At 34.3% G+C, this 6,483-nt stretch overlaps 1 pseudogene; it reads left to right on the top strand.

The window, feature by feature from the left end:
* Positions 1 to 3,408: 3,408 nt before the first annotated feature.
* LOC117915201 lies at positions 3,409 to 5,817 on the top strand (annotated as a pseudogene).
* Positions 5,818 to 6,483: the final 666 nt, after the last annotated feature.

Genomic DNA, 6,483 nt, shown 5'->3' with positions numbered 1-6,483 from the left:
ATTCCTCACAAAGATATACAAATAATGATCTCACAAAAATCCTAGTAATAGAACTTTAGGCTCAAAGATACAAGAAAAACTAAGATTGAATGGTGCACTAAAGATATGCAAGTTATGAAACAATGGTGCACTAAAAAATACTCTTCCAAGGCTCAAATATAATCAAGAATGATTTGGGAAGGTTAAACTTATGAAACAATGAAGATTGGAGCCTTTTTATAGAAGAAAAAAAGCAAACTAGCCATTAGGGGTTCGACCGGTCGAGCTAGGGGTCAACCGGTTGACTAGCCATTAGCATTTAATGCTTGGAAAGTGATTGTTGGGCCTCAACCGGACCTCAACCGATTGAGCTTCAACCTTGATCGGGAAGAGAAGGCCACTGGGAGAGAGAGAGAAACTTTTTGGCCTCCCTCAACCGGTCATCGACCGGACGAGCACAACAGTCGACCGGTTGAACCGATTAAGCCATTTTTTGGCTCAACACCCAACCTTTTTCAACTTAAAACCTTTTAACACATGTTTGAAAATCATTTAACACAAGGTTTTAGTTGAAAACATGAAATCATCAAATTCTTAAGATATTTAAAACAATATTACTCTTGGATGATTTTGGTGCATAAATAAAGAATGAAATGCATGAAAGTCCTAGTGCACCAACAACCTTACAAAGAGATCTTATGAAACTTTGGTCTTGAAAAAACTCTTTTCTTTGAGGTGGTCTTCTTCTTCATGATTTCTCCTTGGCTTGATTTGTCTTTATGATTGCCACTTTGAAAATCGTCTTGCCTAATCACACTTGAAATATGATCATTAGTTCTAAATCTTGTTTTGTTATCATCAAAATCAAAATTAACCAAACCTTGGTTTCACAATCTATACAACTTAACTCTAGGTAAGGGAAATAATTGAAATAAATAGGGCCATGTGCCATGTTTGATTCCATGACTCTTAACAAGGAGTCATCAAAGTTATTGTGTCTTGCATCTTTAAGGCAAACACAAATTGGTTTGTTTAACCCAATTCGGGTTAATGGTTTGACTGCTACTTGAATGGCTCCTATGTGAAGAATTTTGTAAGATTGTTCTCTTAACATCTTAATGTCCCTGGGGTTAAGGAGTTCTATAGTTTCACTTTCTGATCCTATAGAATGTGTGTTTTCGGACACTTTGATTTTATATGTTGATCTAAATCTGAAAGTACCTATTTGATAAATATCTTTGATATGTTGTCTTGGAATTTCCTAGTTTTTGATATATTGTTCCAGAGTATCAATTTATACATTCAATTGATTCTCAAATTTTGAAGTATTTTCTTCTAGCATTTTGAGATCATGTTTCATCCTACTCATATTACTATGAGAGCTACTTCTAGAAAAATTTCTAAACAAATTTGACATTTTACTCTATGGGTTCTCTATTTAAATCCTGGGCAACTTAGTGGGACCACCACCAGGAACACCTAAATGCTAGCATGGCTACAATGGCTTACCAACGGATACTATGGGTTGACCAACACTAAGCAGTTTGGATTTAAACAAATAATCATAAAATAAAATAACAAATTAAATTTGAAAATTAACTATCATGGCTCTGATACCAATAAATACAGGATCGGGGAATGATAAGAAAATTAAAGCAAGAAGAACACTTCAATTTGAATATCAATACAAACTTTGAAGAAATCTCCTAGTTGAATCCGGAGGAGTCACAATGGTCTTGCTTAAAACCCAGATAACTTGACAGTGTTTTCAGAAAGTTCATAAACTTTCAAAGAGGTTCTTTAAATATTAAATAATAAACTTGATCCACAGTTAAATTTGAAATTTAAACTTTCATTCAAAACATAAAATATACAAGAACTTTGAAAAGTTGAAACTTACAATCCTTGAAGAGAGCTTTACAACAGAATTTGAGAGCTTTCTCAAATATAAGGCTATCTTACAAAGGAAAATCTCACTTGTTTTCTCTCTCTAAGTTTTCACTCAAACTTTTTCTCTACCTTACAATGAGAAGAGGGAGCCTCATATAGGTCCTTGGAGACAGATTTGAAGTCCACAGATTCAAAATGGTTTGAAATCCACCAAAAATTGGATGTCCATTTGTGCACGTGTCTTTGAATTTGAAAGGCAGTTTTGAAGCCCATCCTTTGAGTCCACCGTTTTGAAGAGTGGTTTTGATGACACAATAGCTTCTAGAAACTCTGACCATCTGATCAGTGTACACCTGATTACAGGATTCACTAGCCAGCTCAAAAGTTGGTGGGATAATACTCTCATTGAAGAAGAAAAAAACTATATTCAAACCAGCTTAGATGAAAGAGGAAATCAAAATTCAGTTCATACCCTAATATTTGTCATAACCAAACACTTCCTTGGAGATCCAATTGCCTTTCAAGCCTGAACCTCAGAAATCCTTCAAAACATTAGATGTAGAAAGCTTAGTGACTATAGATGGTATAAAGAGTTATACTTTGCTAAAGTCCACACCAAACCAGATGTAAACCAACCCTATTGGAAATAAAGATTCCTTAATGGGTTATCTAAGTTCTTTAGTCAAAAAGTCCAACTTAGAATCAAAGAGATGTATAATGGTGTCATACCTTATGATTCCCTTACCTATGGCCAATTAAGCAAATTCATCAATAAAAAAGCATTAAATCTTTGTTATATGATCAAAGTTAATGCTACCCACAAAAAAGATCTTAAAACCTCAAAGAAAGAGTTAGGATCGTTTTGTGCCCAATATGGATATGAAAATCCCCTTCCTCTTTCTACCAAACAGGAAAAATACTATAGATGAAAGAAAAAGAGATTAAATAAAAAATACTTAAAATTCAAAGAAGAATCCTTTTATAGAAAACCAAAACATAAGAAATATTCAAATAAAAAATATCAAAACACTTCAAAGAAAATAGAAAAGAAAGATATTAAATGTTTCAAATGTGGTAAAAGGGACATATCACCCCAAATTGCAAAATCAAAGAAATAATTGCCGACTTAGACATAGGAAAGCATCCCAAGCGACAAATGATTAATCTCATCAAAATAAAGTCATAGTCGGATTCATCTAGTCAAACCTCGGTAGAATCATCTAGTGACAACCAATATCTTCTAATAGAAGATAGCTCTTCCCATGAGTCGAACGAGTCCTCCTCACGGTCATCTTGTGATTGTGTAGAAAATTGTCTTGTATACTTGATACAATGAAAATGTCCTAAAAATGTAATTTGAGTTTTAAAACTTAATACTTTTAATATATATATATATATATATATATATATATATTACTATAATTCATTTTTCATGAAGAAGCTTAACATGTATTTATTTTTTAATCAGCTATAGCCTAATCAATCATCACATGTACTTTACAATTGGCAGGTATGAGTCCGAGCATATTAAGAAAATCGTCAACAATATATTCATGAGATTGAATTGTAGAATGTTTGATGTTGGTGCCAACTTGGTTGGTATGGATTCTCATGTAAATGAGATAATTCGGCGGCTATGCATTGATCAATTGAATGATGTTCGTATGATTGGTATATGTGGAATAGGCGGAATAGGTAAGACAACTATTGCCAAAGTTGTAAATAATAAATTGTTTTCGTGAATTTGAGTATATGAGCTTTCTCGAAAATGTTAGAGAAGTTGGCAATACTATGGGTTTGCATCATTTACAAAATCAACTTCTTTGTGATATACTACAAGTGGAGAGAAATCAAAATGTAAGCAATGTTGGCCAAGGAGCTAATATGATAAAAAATGTTCTCCGATTTAAAAGAGTTTTTATTGTTCTTGATGACATTGATGATTCAGATCAATTAGAATACTTACTCAGAAATCGTGATAGGCTTGGAAGAGGAAGTAGAGTCATCATAACAACTAGAAGTAAACATTTGTTACAAGAAATGGATGACGTATATGAGGTTGAGGAATTAAATTATGAACAAGCTTGTGAGCTTTTTCGTCTCTTTGCTTTTAGACAAAATCTTCCGAAACAAGACTTTATCCACCTCTCGGATCGTGTAGTATATTATTGTCATGGCCTTTCTTTAGCTCTAAAAGTCCTCGATTCTCTCTTGTTTAACAAGACAATACTCTAATGGGAAAGTGAATTGTGCAAATTGGAAAGAGAACCTGAAGTGAAAATTCAAAATGTACTTAAAGTAAGCTTTTTGTTTTAAGGATATTGGATAGTTGTGATTTGTATGCATAGATAGGAATAAAAGTCCTCTATGATAAGTGTCTTATATCTCTTTCCAACAATCAGATACTTATGCATGATTTGATACAAGAAATGGGATGGAACATTATTCGTACTGAATTTCCTGATAATCCTAGAAAATGGAGCAAATTGTGGGATCCGAGTGATGTGTATCGTGCATTTACAATGAAGAAGGTAACCATCAAACTCATGAACTTTCTTAAGCTTCATAAAAATATGTAAATGTGAGCAATATCATTTTTGTCTAAGTTACATATCCATACAATTTCAGCTAGCTTTTATCTCTTTTATGCTTGCCTAATCCTTTTGTTATAGTTTGTAGGGGATGAAAAATGTTGAGGCCATATTCTTAAACTTGTCTAGATCAAAACAACTACAATTTAGTACAAAGGTTTTTGCAAAGATGAAACGACTTAGATTGCTCAAGATTTATGGGATGGATTATTGTGGTTCTATGAACAAGGAGTATAAAATTATTCTTCATGAAGATTTTCAATTTCCTTCACAACAGTTGAGATATCTTCATTGGAAAGGATACCCTTCGAAATTATTGCCGTCAAATGTTCATGGAGAGAACCTTGTTATACTCAACATGATGGACAACAACATAAAACAACTTTGGCAAGGAAATAAGGTATAATTAGTATTTCATCATTATTTTGTTTGAGATTAATTTTTTGTTTATGAAAATTCATTTACTAAATCAAAATTCCTTTTGTCACAGTGTTTAGGAAAGTTAAAAATGTTGATGCTCCATGGTTGTTCAAACTTGGAGAGGTCCCCCAAGAATCTGAAAGGCTTTTGCTCCTCAGCAGCACTAAATTTGAGTCACTGCAATCTAATGGAAGGGTCAATACCCACTGATAGCTGAGGCCTATATTCCTTAGAAAATTTAGATTTAAGTGTAAACCATATGGTTAGCATACCTTCTGGCATCTCTCAACTTTGTAAGCTTCGTTCCCTTTACATCAGTCACTGCAAGATGCTCCAAGAAATTCCAGAGCTTCCATTGAGTCTACGAGAAATACATGCCAGCTATTTCACGAAGCTGGAAATGTTATCAAGTCCATCATCTATACTCGGGTCTTCCCTCCTCAAATGGTTCAAACCAACAAGTAATGAGGTATGATTTTTATTTAATAATGACACGTAAAACTTTTCATCCACCCAGTAGTACTCCAATTACATATTAGCTTTGATTGTACATGCAGCACTTGAATTGCAAGAAAGGCAAGATGATTATTATCTCAGGAGATGGTGGAATTCCAGGGTGGGTATAGCCAAGTAAGAGTAGAGCATTTTTTATCTAAATTGGTACGAGGATAACCACTTTCTGGGATTTGCTTTCTTCTCTATTTATCATAGAGGAACTTATTTGGACGATCCAGATCATTTTTATCTGAGATTGCGTGGTGATCCGGATGAAATTGTGGATGACTTCTCCATTTCTTCTTGGCATAACTGCTGCCAGATTAATGATAATGGATCAGATCAATTGTGGGTGGCTCTCTATCCTAAGAATGCTATTCCAAATAAGTACAACCGCAATCAACCATGGCACTTTCTGGCTGCGATTGATGTTGATAGTTGATTAATTATCCGTCTACTTGCACCCATATCATGAGGTGCGGAGTTCAGCTGATGAACACCCATATCATGATGTTGTTGGATCATCAAAGGGGCTATGATGATGCCGGGGAAAACAAAGCAGATGATCAGGAACCACACCCTAAAAGATTGAGAGCATCCAACACTGATCTCAAGCATTAAGCTGCATTGCCAGGTGCGCTTGCTAGCAAAGTCCTCTTTATATTCCACCATCTCTCTATTTTATTTGTTCATTCAAGCCCTCATCTGAACTTACTGGTAAGTCATCATCCTTCCCCTCCTTAATTACTTTAAGATATGTGGGGACTATATAACACCATAAGATTTTGACTAAATATTTATCTTCAATATAAGATAAATACATTGCCAAGTGGCTCAGAAGGGGTCAAACAACATTGAGTTTGTTGAGCCAATAAAAGCTCTGATATCATTTATTGGGCTAACGGAAGTTTGAATGCAAATATATGAGTGAAAGAATACAAAAGTAAAGATAATCCACACATGGAGGTACACAGAGTTTTAACGTGCATGGTTCGGCCAACATGTCTACACCTACAAATGATCACTATACAATAAAAAACTACTACAGATAACAAAACAGATGCAACTATTGGGTCCCTAAACATCCATCGTTTTACTAGTCTTTGTG

This window comes from Vitis riparia, chromosome 5 (assembly GCF_004353265.1).
Source record: "Vitis riparia cultivar Riparia Gloire de Montpellier isolate 1030 chromosome 5, EGFV_Vit.rip_1.0, whole genome shotgun sequence".
Taxonomy (NCBI): domain Eukaryota; kingdom Viridiplantae; phylum Streptophyta; class Magnoliopsida; order Vitales; family Vitaceae; genus Vitis; species Vitis riparia.
Note: the sequence above shows the minus strand (reverse complement) of the source record. Positions and strands in the feature narration are given on the sequence as shown.